Source organism: Mirounga angustirostris, unplaced genomic scaffold (genome assembly GCF_029215605.1).
Source record: "Mirounga angustirostris isolate CCGP_5_RB_7025 unplaced genomic scaffold, mMirAng1.0.hap1 SCAF_1, whole genome shotgun sequence".
In the NCBI taxonomy this organism is placed as follows: Eukaryota; Metazoa; Chordata; class Mammalia; order Carnivora; family Phocidae; genus Mirounga; species Mirounga angustirostris.
This window is the reverse complement of record NW_026991709.1, coordinates 110,278,074-110,292,414: the sequence shown is the minus strand read 5'-3', so window position 1 is coordinate 110,292,414 and position 14,341 is coordinate 110,278,074. Positions and strand designations below refer to the sequence as shown.

At 41.1% G+C, this 14,341-nt stretch overlaps 1 protein-coding gene across 1 annotated transcript in view; it reads left to right on the top strand.

Moving 5' to 3' along the window:
• Positions 1 to 14,341, top strand: part of MED12L (mediator complex subunit 12L) — a 320,591-nt gene that overhangs the window by 196,602 nt on the left and 109,648 nt on the right. The gene's annotated exons all lie outside the window — the stretch shown is intronic.

Genomic DNA, 14,341 nt, shown 5'->3' with positions numbered 1-14,341 from the left:
TATAATAAATGCATCTGTGATGGGACTTATGTGCAATTGGAAATTGTTAAAAAAATGCCTTTTAAAAAAAATCTAGCACTGATATATGTAAGCATGTTTTATAAGCTCACATCCTTTTAGTATCCTATTCTTAAAATCTCTGGGGTTCGGGACGCCTGGGTGGCTCAGTCGGTTAAGCGTCTGCCTTTGGCTCAGGTCATGATCTCAGGGTCCTGGGATCGAGTTCTGCGTCCAGCACCTTGGTCAGCAGGGAGCCTGCTTCTCCCTCTCTCTCTGTTCCCCCTGCTTGTACTCTCTCTGTCTCTGTCTCTCTCTCTCTGACAAATAAAATCTTTAAAAAAAGTAATTATCTCTGGGGTTCTAGTTCTGGGTTTACACTAACCAGCTGTGTGACCTCTCTCAAGTCACCTGACCTTTCTGGAATTGCCCTAAGAACCTAGAAGATCACTGTTAGGACTCTAATTTATGTGAGCCAGCTTCTATGTTTTCCTCAAGCATAGATTTCCCTTAAGAATTTAATATCATTTGAATGTTTGTCTTGTAAGTCCCTGTATTTCTCTGTGAAAACTGCATTCCATCCAATCTCAAAGTGTGATTAGGAATGAGTAATTTAATTGGGTTTGAGTGATGGGCGTGTGATTTTGGCTAAATTCCTGAACCTTTCCAAGCTTCAGATTCCACACATTTTTATAAAGATTAACTGAGATCATATGTGCATGTATCATTGAATGCTGTAAAACATTTCCCCCACTTCTCCTTCAAGCAACCCTGTCTATTCTGTGTTTTCTGGCTTCTCTGAGGTGTTGATAAAAGAAGAAATCTTGAGAACTGTTTTGGCAAGTGTGCTGCTAAAGTCAAATGGTTTTATGGAATGAATGGTTTGCTATAGGGGAAGTCACACTATTGCTTACGAAACCATGTGAGACTCTAATGTCTCTTTACTGATGTTGCTCATAAACTGTACAGCTGCAGAGAGACCCCAAGTAACCTCATCTCCTTCAAGTACAATGCAGATTTCTGGCTGGTGTAAGCAGTTACATTGGCTGAGTCAACAGGGAAAGAGCACTTTGCAGGCAGAAGTATATTGAAGAATTTGGCAGCAAATGGAGAGGCACTTGTTTCTTTATCTTTTACTTTGCCCTTCTTTTCTGTTCCCTAGTATCACATGATGTTTAGATGCTAGATTTGGTAGTAGATGGATAAAAATGGCTTGAAAATTTTTAGTAAAGATTCCTTTCCCTGCCTAAATCCTCTCTTTGAGAATTTAGGTACTGTATCCATGCCTTATGTCGAATCACTATAGTGTGTAGTACTTATCCCGTGCTAAAAAGTATTTTTTTGGTTAATAGAGCATAGACAATGATTAGGGCTCTTAAAGAGTCTTTCCTTTTTGGGTGCCAGTGTTGAAGGATTTTTAGAGTAAGGCAAGGAGGTGAAACTCTACTTTGTTTTTACTTATTAAAGTTTACCAGGAAGAATGATTGAAGCAGTTCGTTTTCTAATCTTCATAATAATGATCCTTGGATTCAGTAAACCTTTTTTTTTTCTTGAATCGAGCTTCTTACGGGAACATTTCCTGAAGTTTGCCTGACAAGCACATCTTGATTTTTACATTTCTCTCTTCCCAAGTTACCTTGGTTTTCTTCCTCTTGGCTTCACGTATTATACCTTACTCAATAACAAGAATTCCAGGATGGCTTACCCCCACTGGAAGAGGAGCAGTGTCTAGAAGTGGGTGAGCCACAAGCAGCAGCAAGAGAGACCGCTGTTAAGGAGGACCCAGAAAAGAGACTTGGGAAAAAGATTTAAATATCACCTTTCTGATAAAGGATTTGTATTCAGAATAAGCAAAGAACTTTTACAACTTCCTAATAAGAAAACAACCCAATTAGAAAATAAATGATCTAAAGATTTGTATAGACATTTCACCAAGAGCACATGAAAAGGTGTTCAGCATCATTAGTCATTAGGGGTATTTAAAAACCCACAATGGGATGCTATTTCCTACCTACCAGAATGGCTGTAAAGGGAAAAGAGAATATCAAGTGTTGCTAAGGTTGTGGAAAAACAGAAACTATTATACATTGGTGGTGGGAATTTAAACTGATATGGCCACTTTGAAAACAGTCTGGTATCCACTCACACGTATCTACCTAAGAGAAATGAAAACATATGCCCATGCAAAGACTTGTATGCAAATATTTTAGTGGCATTATTCATAAGAGCTAAAAGTTGAATCAACCTAAATATCAATCGATGAATAGATAAACAATGTGGTATAGTCATACAGTGTAATACTACTTTGTAATAAAAAGGAATGAAATGCAGCTATAATATGGACAAATCTCAAACATTTTGCAGGGGAAAGAAGCCAGATATGAAAGACTATGTAACATTTAGATGAAATGTTCAGAGAAGGCAACTCTATAGAGGTGGAAAGATTAGGTAGGGTTTGCCTGAGCTCTGAGGGTGGGAGTTGAGATTAAGTGTGAGGATATGATGGGTCTTATTGGTGGGTGATGAAAACTGGATTGTGGTGGTGGTTGCAAAACTATAAATTTTTTCTTAAAAATTATTGAATTGTATGTTCAAAATGGATAAAAGTTATGGTATATAAATTATATCTCAGTGAAGTTAAAAAGGGCAAAAGAGTGCACAGAAAGGAAAAGGAATACAAATAGGCTAGCAACTCAACAGCACAATAGATGGGTTTTCAAGACCAGGAGAGGTACATAACAAGGTACATAACAGCACATTGCCTGTCTTCTGTTATAGGAGGTAGTGAAACGCAAAGTACATATGCGTCTGCCCTTAAGGAGTTGAGCGTCTAGTTGAGGATCTAGAAGTAAAGAGACCACTAAGTACAAATGAGAGGTTTGGGATACTATGGAAATAGAGAGGTGTACCCTGATGAGGGGAAGTGGGAATCAGGGAGGTTCTGTGGCTGCGGTGATACTGGTATTGTGGCAGGTTTGCTGAAGGTCCGATGGGAAAGGAGCATGTGCAAATGCTGAGTGTGGCCAAAGAAGCTGCGGTAGTCTGAGGAGGATGATGATATTGAGTGATGGAGAGAGATGACAAATTTGAGGTATGTTGATGAATTAGGGGCTGCTGATGTTGCTGAAAAGAGAGAAGGGGGTGTTGGCCTCCCAGGTATTTGGGATGTTAGGGCAAAATGAGAGGAGGATCACATAAAGGGATCAGTGGAGTTCAGTTTTCGATTTGTTGATTTCAGGATGCTCATGTATATTATTCATGTGATGTCTACTAGGTAATTGAAGGTACAGGGCTGGAGCCCAGAGAAGTACTTCTGGCTGCTGATACACATTTAAGGTCAACAGAGGATCAGTTACAGAAAAAGCTATGGGAATGGAATGAGATTGCCCAGGATGAACCTATCCAGTAGAGCGAGATTGGGACAGGGCTGATGTAGATGCTTTTAAGGAGCAATCTTAGGGAAGGGGAAGTGCCCAAAGGAGTGGCCAGAGTTGGGCAATTATTAGAAGAGAGTAATGTCATGTGAACCGAGAAGAGAGTTTAAGAAATGAGAAGCTAAGACTCATTTTATCCTGCAGGGAAATCAAGTGATACAGGACAGCAAATTGCCATTGGATAGGATTCAGTTAATAATGAGGTCACTGTTCATCTTTGCCAGGGCTGCACGTGTGGTATTGTGTGTGTGTGTGTCTGTGTGTGTGTGTGTCTGTGTGTATGTGTCGGGGTGGGGGGTGGCGTAGGGCAAAAGCAGAGGCCTATTGACAGAGGATTGAGTAATGTTTGTGAGGTGAGGAAGTGAGGGAAGGATTTCAAAGAAAGCGTGCCTGTGATGGGAAGGAGAGAAAGGGTGGGAGGCAGAGAGGTACAGGACTGATGGAAGATTTTGTTAAGCTTCTCATTTAATGCGTGGCTTTTACAATGATATTTCCTTGCTTGGCTTAAAGAAAAAAACAAAAACAAAAAAACAAACCCTTGCCCTTACTCCTAGCCAAGTATGACAGCAGTGCGTTGGAGTGCTAGGTTTCAACCCCAGCCCTCTTACCTTCCAGGTTTCTGACCCTCCATTTCCTCATGTATAAATGAATATGATGATCCGTCCCTTAAAGGCTGGCTGCAAGGTTAGAATGAGACTATTTATGAGGCAGCTTGCATAGCTGCACAGGGTAGGGGCCGTCTTGTTATTGTGTCATAGGGACACGATGGAATCCGTTTGGTGAGTAATAGGTTGGACACAAGGCGAACCAAGTTCTTGCCACCTTGTTGATGCTGATACTGTTATGTGGTTTGTGGTCTCAGCCGCCCTCTGAGGAGCCATTTGACTAATCTTTTTGCTCTAAGAGCTTGCCCTTTCTTTCAGTTATCTCTGAGCCTCATCTGCCTGCCTTCTGCACTTAAGCTGCAGGGCTCCCCGTGTGGTTGACTTCAGAGCATCCTGTGCATGTCCCAGCGCCTGCAGGGTGTTGCAATGAGGGTTGCTTCAGCGGTAGTAATGGCTTGCTTCCAGGACCTTATTCATGGGCGGGAATCCTGTTGTACCACCTCCTGCTCCCCCAGCTGAGAGCTGATGAAACCACTCAAGAATGTGATGTCTGTAGTAGGCCCAAGCTTCACAGCCATTCCTGAGGTTAGATGGTATCGATGCTTAGAAACCTGTTTTTTTTTTTTTTCTTCTTCTTTTTTTTTTCAGCCATCCATTGAGATCCTCCTTTGACTTTTTTGTTAACTGTTGTTGGTTGTAAGCTGGCTTTTTAAGTGCAGGTGATGGCAAAGGACTAAGGTGTTCTGAGTGTCTCCTTTATCTTAGACTTCGGACTAGTTGCTTAATGTCTCATACAGTCTTCAGAGCAGTTCTATGACCTAGGTGCTTTATTCCCTTTTCTTTCCCCAGGTGGGAAGATCCGAGGTTCAGAGACACATAATTAACTTGCCCTGACTCACATGGCGAGTAATGGGTAGAGTCAGCGTTCAGCTCAGATCTGATTGAAACTGAAGCTGCAGTTCTATTATACTGTCCGGGAAGAAAATTGAAGAATGATTCTGGAGCTTACTTTTGGAGGGAAGGAAGTGGGGGGCCGGTAGGGGTAGGGTTGTTTTCCCTTGTCCAGCTGGTGAAGGAGCTGCTAATCTTCTAAACTAGAGATCTCATTTTGTTTGGCCTCAACAATGTTGAAAACATCAGGAAATTTCACATAACCTAGATTGGGATCCTGTCCTGAAAAATGAGATCTGCAAACAGCGAGAGTGAACAGTCCAGCCATATTAGCTGCCTCTTATGGGAAGTGCACTCCGGTGTATCGGCTCACAGCATTCTCTGTTGACATCCCTGGGCCTCCTCACTTGGGAGTATTACCTGTCTGATCCTGCAGATACTTAATTTTGTAACCTTTGGTCCATTTATCATTTAATCTTATGGGGCTACATTTGAACTATATGGATCATCAGATGTTCTGTTTAAATTATAAAATACATTTTTCTTCTTCTTCCTCTGCCCCCTCCCTACTGAGTCCTGAATTTTCTTGCTTTAGAGACCATAGTCTCTAAAGCCATAGCATTCTCTCCAAATGATTTTCCTTTTACCTCTTGGCAACCCAGAAAAATAGTGGTGGGAGATCTTAGTTAGCTCACACCTGAGAGTTATTGTCACAGTTGAGCTTTTCTCTGTGCTGAGCCCTGGGCTGGGGTCTTTAAGCAAAAACCTTACTACTTATTCTTAAACTGCTTTTGTCGGTGAGAGAACTGAGATTCTGGGTCCCAAGGAAGAAAGGTTATAAATGGTAGAGTAGAGGCTCGCACTCAGGTGCGCTGGATGTCCAGCCCTCTGCTGTCTCCCTCGAAGTGTAACGGGAGGCCTGGGGAAGGATCAGTATCCAGGACTGCTGAACTGCTACCACATAGTCTTGTTCTTAGAATTCACTGTGTTCGACCTCAGCATGCTTGGCAAGCCCCTTGTGCCTAACTGGGGGAAACCCACCGCAGCAGATGTACCCACTGGGACACAGCTCTGCCTTCATTCTCACTGGCTGCACAGGGTCTCCTTATTGCCCTTCTCATCAAGATCTGCAAGATGAATGCCACTTAAGTGCCGGCTCCCTGGTTGCAGCTATTCATCAATTTGTGGAGTGATTATTTGGTGGCAGCCATTGTCTCTGTCTTCCACTTTCCGGTTGTTTTTTAGAGGCTCATATCCAAAATTGTGAGAATTTCAGATCTTAGAGAAAAGAAAACTTTTCTACTAAGTTTTCTAGCTAAGCCAGTAGCTCATAATGGGAATACTGCTGCAGTATCCTTAAATTTCAGTGGTAAAGATGTAATGCTCACAAAAACATCTAATATGAAGTTTCTGATGAAAGGTACAGCCTCTCTTACATATGGAATTGCCTCTAACCCAAGAATCTTTCCCAATTTAAACTTGGGGGTGGGGAGGGAAGGAGGGAGGGAATGAGTGAGAGTTTTCCAACACTGTTAACAGCTTTCCTGGAGGCCTTGGGAAAGAAACAAGTTATCTCACTGGATACAATTTACTTGTTTTTTTAAATAAAATTAGGTCACTGTCGTCATAGGGCACTTCATTAATGCGTGCTTGGAGTCACATCCCAAAGGTATTGGAATGCAAAGCACACAGTCGTTCATTCAGGTTGTTCAGGTACTACTCTAAAGTTCTCTTTTCAAAGTTGCACTTGATATGTATAGCCTAAAATTATGTATATTTTGGTTCACATTGAGATTTAACATATTTTTTAGGGGGGGTTGACCTCTGACCACTTGTTTTATAAATATTTGGGAGTGATGGAAAGTGGGTTGTAAACTCCATGAAGGCAAGGCTTGTGTCTAATGCTTCTTCATAACCTTAACCCCAAACCCGGTTATTCCCTTTGTACAGGAGAGGAACCTTATTAGCGAGATTGAACAACTTGCCCAACATCACCCACAGCAAGAGGCAAAGCCAGGAAATGAGCTTCAATTGTTGTGACCCCAGAGCTTCTCTGCTCTGCCCCTTGGCTTGATTAGTGGAAGCTCAGAAATAGCCTGGCCAGTGTCTTAGACCTCAATTGAGTGGGCAGGTATTAAGTTTTTGACTCAGTATTTAATTCTGTGACCCTGGACAAAACATTGTACCTCTCAGAACTTGAACTTGCTTTGCACATCTTTGAAACGAGGAAAGTAATAAATGCCTGGCCTAGCTTCCAAAGGTGCTTTGAGAAGTCATGAGATAATATTTATAATGTCAATTTTATATTGTAAGTACTACAATAATATAAGGGTGTAACTCATGGCAAATAGGTTTTTTTCTGCCCAATAATACAATTTTTATTAGTCATATGGTTAAATTTTTTTTTTTTAAGATTTTATTTATTTATTCATGAGAGACAGAGAGAGAGAGAGAGAGGCAGAGGGAGAAGCAGGCTCCCAAGGAGCAGGGAGCCTGATGTGGGACTCGATCCCAGGACCCTGGGATCATGACCTGAGCCGAAGGCAGACGTTTAACCATCTGAGCCACCCAGGCGCCCCCATACGGTTAAATTTTACAGTTTAGGGAGTTGAAGTTGTATATTTTTATTTTCTGTTTAGGCAAAGGTTGGATTCTGCATTATTGATATATTGGAGGCTGGTTAGAGAGGTTACAGGCTGTAGTTTCAATAACCAGAGTAATGGTTTTAAATGAATATGTGGAGCCAAATATATTTCAAATAACTTCTGGTTCCTTAAAAAAAAATTCTCAGAATTTACGATCCCAGGTCAAGTGTTTAGTTTGATTACCATCCTGAAGAAAGGAAGAATGTTTTTCACAAGCTTAGGAAGATGCTATTCCTTGTTTCAGAAAAGTCATTCCATAGCTTAAGCATTATACTTAAGAGTTCACGTTATTCTTCCTGGTGATGGTAGTGGAGGTGATCGTCACCTTTCTAATAGGTCATCATTATGGTTTTCTAGCTGTGGATAAGGGATAGGTGTTCTCAGTAGAATCCCTATCAGTAGAATGGGTGTCAGGTTAGCTATCGTAAGTCTTCAGATCACAGTTTAATCAAACAGTAATGTTGTTTAAATTAATAGAATAAGACCGATTCCTAAAAGACATGTCCTCCTTTAGTTTCCTTCCTTACCTTCATTTGTAATTTAAAAACTCTTTAATGAGGTCTTCAGTACTAGTGGATATTTCACATTTTTATCAGCATCAAACCCTGTTTCTTATTTTGTCCTCTTGTAAAAACAAGGAATAAATTGCCCACTCCCCATACATACATAATAAAAGGATCTGGCATTACATATAATTAATTTCATGTGTGTGTGTGTGAAAACACACACATATGCACACATGCATTCACACACATGTAACATTTTCTTTAAAGTGATTCCTACTATCAATCTCACTCACATTAATTACCATATTTTTAGAACAGTGATTCTCAAACTAGTGGGAATATTTGAATCAAAATAATTCTGGGTTGATGTATAAAGATGATAAGTTGCTCAACTAGGAGAAGTAAGTAATCTATCTCTATTATTATAATATTTGTCACATGTGTTTTCTTTTTCCTCTGCCTGTCATATTTCCTTCTGTTATAGCCCTCACTAGCTTTCTGTCTTGTATAGAACACCTTTCGAGCCCCTCTCTAGGTACCCTGGTGACCTGATCTTGTCTACCTGCCCACTTTGCAGCTCCCACACTCCTGCACCAGACCTTCCCTGTCTGTCTCTCCCTCGTCCACTGGGCAGGCTTTCAAGCCTCACTCATCTGCCACCTCTTCTCAGAGCCTTCCAGGTTTCCCCCTATACTGTGTCAGTGCTCCTCAGTCTCTAGTATCTGCCTGGCTGTTCATATCTCTAGCCGCATTGCATTTTCCTTGTTTGCCTGAATGCCTGAGCGTCTCTGAATCCTATCTCCAGAGTCCAGCAGAGTACTTGAAAACACTCAGGAAAAATTTGTGTGAAGCTCAGGAAAAATTTGCTTTAATGTTAGGCTCTCCTGGAATGTGACCTTCTGTGACCTAATCTGATCTTAGTGGAAATCTTGCCATTTTTATCTTCATGCGTATCTTCTTTTGCCATCTGAAGTAAAAGAGTACAACCCAGGGAGGGCCGAGAGAATAGGAACTGGCAGCTGATCTCATGTAAGACATGGCCAAAGACCAGGAGGAAGGCTGATCAAACACTGGTCCTCTGATGTTTCTGAACAGCTCACTCTGAAGTAAGGAGACTAAAGTGGAGGGTTACAAATTCAAATATAGCCCCATAGGTCATGTCAGTGAGAAGAGTGAGCCAGGTCTAAGACGAAATCATCAACAGTAACAGTAGGCCAATAAAACACAGCTAACAGCTGGAGCGTCAGGGGGGTAATCAGCAGGACTGGGGACTGCATGGTCTGGGGGGTGCTGCCCCACTCTTAGGCTCTGGATTGTTGCCACACAAGTGTGTGCGTCAGTTACTACTAGACTATTTGATTTATAAGAAAAATGGGTTTTTATATAAAATTACATGAAATTTAAATTATGGGTTAATTTTGTTAACCCACTGGGCAGACCAAATAAAGCTTGTCTGTGGGTTACAGTTTGTGACATCTAATTTCATGGTGGGGCTGTGACAGGCCACTCCTTGGGGTTTCTGTTCATGCCTTAGTGGGACCGAGAGCCTTGTTACCAGATTCCTGCTCTAAGCCTCTTCCTCATTTTTACCAGTTTCCCCTTAGTATTTTGAACTGAAATTGATGAGTCTGTAAGACGAGCTTTGAGACAGTTTATAGATTTCAGGATTGAATGGCACTGTATTTAATTTGGGGTGAATACTCTTTCAAAGAGCTGTAAAGTTTCTTCTTCCTTGTTGCTGATGTATTAGGTTGAACCGCATGGAAATACTATTTTTATAGGTCAAAATGACATTTTCATATAGTTCAACCTAATAAGCCTACCACTTGAGAAATTTCGATTGTTAGAGTATATGATTGCAGCATGAATTTAGAATGTTTTAGGGAAAAGGGAATATTGGTGTTGAATAAATACATGGAAATATCTGTTAAACAGTGATCATAATATGCTGCTGCATGAATATCATAGTTACGTTTTTGATGGCATCCACTGTTCTTTTATTCATTCATTTTGCTGCATATGGTGTGGGTACTACATAGACACTTTGACACAGTGCAAGACTTTATCTTATTTACAGTTTCGGCTGTGTAGACCTTTTAAAATGGTTGAAACAACCAAAAAATAATTGTAGCTGTGATGATTTAAGGTATTGTATGTTGCTGTGAGCCCTGAGTAGCCACATGGTACCCAGTTATGATATGAAGGACTATCTTTGTAAGGGCATCCAGTAAGCAATTAATTTTGTAGTTGTTACAATTTCTCTTTTAGCCAGTTTATCTAAATGGGTTTGAGAAGCCTATTGATGATTTGTTTTCAGTTTCCTTTTTAACCTTTGTGTCTGGTAAGTAGAAGGGGAAGAGGCTTGGGCAGGGAGGCCATCCATCCCAAAAGAACTGTGACAGGCCCTATGGTGCCTGCAGTCTTGAGGCAGCTCATGGCTACATGTTCTTTTCTTGCACCTCTTCTGCCAGCTCTCTGCCTGAAGCCACACAACTGAGTGCTGACAGCCCAAGTGTTCTGTTACCACTTTTCTTCAATTAGATCAGAAGCCTCTTTAGTGCGGGGACCTTGAATTATTGTATTTCAGCCGCCCTCTCTTATATTGGCTTCTGCAGAATTTGACCCTACTCTCTGTCCTCTGGAGAATTACTCTGGTGGCTGAAGGCCAGTATCTCTGACCTGGGAGTGTGTTCAGGCTATTGGCTGACATTCCTCTGGCAACAGAAAAGTCTGTGTTTCTATCTTGTTAGGACAACACAACAACAACAATATTAATAAGAGTAAGGGTTTGGCAAATGCTGGCTAATACTATTTTGTAGGTAGGACAGTTCTGAATTATTTAGATACATCTTAAGTTATTAAGAAGACATTGGATTCAGGTTGGAGATCTGTCATTTACTTGGGCAGGTTACCTAACTCCTATGCCTCAGTTTTCTTTTCTGTAAAACATTCATCATTGGATTGATTTGACAATTGAATGAGATATTACCATAATAGTACCTCATTTGATCCTTATAGATTGTTTTATTGGTGCTTGGCATATAGTAAGAACTCATTTCAGTGCTACCTGGGTATTAGTAAGAGCAGTACAGCCCCCCCCCCCCCCCTTTTTCAAATAAACTGAGGCTTAGAGAGGTTCCTTCAGCAGACAGGTGAGTGTGAGTGCCCAGGTTAACACACCTAGTGAGAGACAGACTGTGGATTTAAACATAAGTCAGTCTGTGCGTTGTGCTCTTAACTGTTCTGTTGCTGCTGCATCTACATGAATTGGGGGTTCATGTGCTGATTATAATGTGATGTCTCCTTTGGGAAAACTAGGAAGTAAAGTACCTCCATCGTAGCAGGCTGTCATGCACCCCAGACAGTCCGTTATCTCCTACAGTCAAGTAGTACAAGAAATAAATCACAATTCTATATAATTTTGCTTACAAACTATGCACAAAAAAGAGGTCACTAATAGCAAATATTGAGTGCGTTTACTGAGAACTTGCCAAGTATAGTGACTAAGAGCATGGTTGAGTGCAGATAGACAGGGTTCAGGGGCACAGCTCTGCTGCCCACTTGTGTACCTTTTCAACTTTAGTTTGCTCAGCCATAAAATGGAGGTAATGGCAGGATACACCTTACAGATATGTGAAGCTGTTTCCTTTTTTTAAAATATGGATTAAAATATGTAGGGCTCTTGGGCATATGTTAAGCTATCAATGATATCATGATTGTTGTTTTAGTATTCTGGCTACAAGGGCAGTTTGTGTCATGAGTTTTATCTAATACATTAGAGAAAGTCATTTAAGGAGTTACCTTCCCTTTCCAAAATGATAGAAATTTTTATCAAAAATTCACTGATACGAATGAATGACTTAATATAATGTCTTATAACAAGTGAAACTTAGTGCTCTTCTTCAAATGCATTTTAGTGTAAATTTTTTCATCTTTGATTAATAAGAATGCTAATGAAAGATAAAATATGCTACTTTGTACAAGATGGAAAACAAACTCTATTCTGCCCATTTTTGCCATATAAGGAGGAAGAGTATTTAGAAGTTGTCACCAGGTCAGGGGTGCCTGGATGGTTCAGTCGGTTAAGTATCTGACTCTTGTGTCTGCTCAGGTCTTGATTTCAGGGTCAGGAGTTTGGGCCCTGTGTTGGGCTCAACACCCAGTGTGGAGCCTACTTAAAGAGAAAAAAAAAAGATTGTCACCAGGTCAGAAAGGAGCTTGGCTTTGACCATTGGCCTGAAGCAGAATGTTTTGAGTCTTGTTTCTTGTTCACTCTGATGTTTTCCAACGGGTTCATCTCAACTACTTTTTTTTTAGGTTTTATTTTTTTTAGTTGTAAACTAATTTATTTTTTTAAATTTTTATTTAAATTCTAGTTAACACATAGTGCAGTATTGGTTTCAGGATTAGAATTCAGTGAGTCATCACTTACATACAACCCTTAGTGCTCATCAAAACAAGTGCCCTCCTTAATGCCCATCACCCATCTAGCCCATCCCTCCATCAACCCTCAGTTTGTTCTCTGTTGTTAAAACTTTATTGTTATGGGTTTTTTTTCTCCCCCCTTTCCTCCTCCACTCCACCCACCCCCCTGAAATCTCATCTACTTTTTAATCACAAGATTATGGTTGCCTCTGCTCTCCCCTCTCTTTCATTGGTCACAACTACAAGAACTGTAGGTGGCCCTGTGTTTGTATTAATGAACAGCTTCCTAGCTGAGAAGTGGGAGCAAACTGTATTCATCTCCATCTTGGAGAGGGAGAATCTGGAACCTAAGGAGGTTGGGATTTGATTAGTATTATGTAGTTGGCTGGGACCCAAGTCGAGCAATCAGTCCTCCTTATCGTGTTTGGCTCCACCCAGTGTCCCCTCCAGCATTCCTTTGTTTGATCCAAGCCTTGGTTCTTGATAACCAATCCTAGTACCTCAGCATATCACCTGGATTGTGGGAATCTAGAGGTGCAAGGGCCCTCTAATGACCATGCAATCTGATCCCCTCATTTTACTGTGAGGGATGGTAGCAAGCTCCTGGGGAAGTGAGAGCCTTGCCTAACTCTGGTAACTTTTGGCACAGTCTTCACCCAAACCCTGGTCATTTCGCTGTGAGTCCTGGCTTTTCTGCCCTAAATCAAACTACTGTCCCTTGCCTGTACACAGAGCATCTGTCCTGGAGACTGTGGACTGCTTCCGGGCAATCTTACCTAGATTTCACCTCACTTCTGTCTTGCCCTCACCAGGACAGGCTTTGAGGGAGTTTTATGGGTTTTCGTAGTTTTTCTGTTTAGAGGCATACAAAGAACAAATGACCATTCTTGTCTCCTCTATGTTAAACTTCTGTGGCATTTTCCGAGTACAAGGCAAAGCATGAAATATGTTTTGTTCTTGAAGGAAGTGAAACCCTATGATATCAAGGAAGGAAGAAAAGCAGGCAGACTCAGGAGAGGGCATGCACACCAGTAACCTAAATCAAAGCATCAGTTCTCATTTAGTCTCCCTTCACCCACCCCCTTCCCTGAGTGCAGTAATCCCTCTCAGCACACTGTCTCTGGTGAGGACATTTCCCCTTAGCCTCTTCAGGAAAGTTACGATTTTCTGACTAATTACTCCCCCTCTCCTTCACCCCTGGCCTACATCCTTAAATACGGTATTCAGGAATCTAACTATCCCTCCAGCCACTCTGCCTTCTCCCACATATACCAAAAACACTTTTCAAGTAGGTGTTGGAAATGATAGTCTTAGCAAAGGGTTTTGCTGAAGGACTAAGAGAATCTCCTTGATTCCTAATTTCAAGAAGGAAAGACTTTTGTTGACCTCAAACTGGCAGAGATAATAATGATATAAAATATGATCAGTGTCTGGCTCTCCTTGCCCCCTACAGTTGGGGTAATATAAAGGTCCTTAGTAGATAAATGTTAACCTACTTGTAGCTCACCTATCTTTTCAAGTCTCGATTATAAATTCGACAAGTTCAAATCTCCATTCTTGCTTTTTGTTTTCCTCAGTGAAGCAAAAACTTCTGTACAGTTTGAATGTGAGGCAGAACTAAGTGGAGCCCTTTGTTGGTAGCCAGGCGGTTTCTCAGTGCCTTTCCGGACATGTTTTAACATGATCTCTGAAGGAATTGGAACGAGGATCGCCCTGTTCGTTGTGGCACAGTGAAAAGATTGAGATTCTTTTATCAAAATGAAGCAATTTGGACAGAAAATCATCTTTTTTCTTTTGGTCTCTCCTTTTTTTTTTTTAAAAAAAAAAGAATGAAAGAT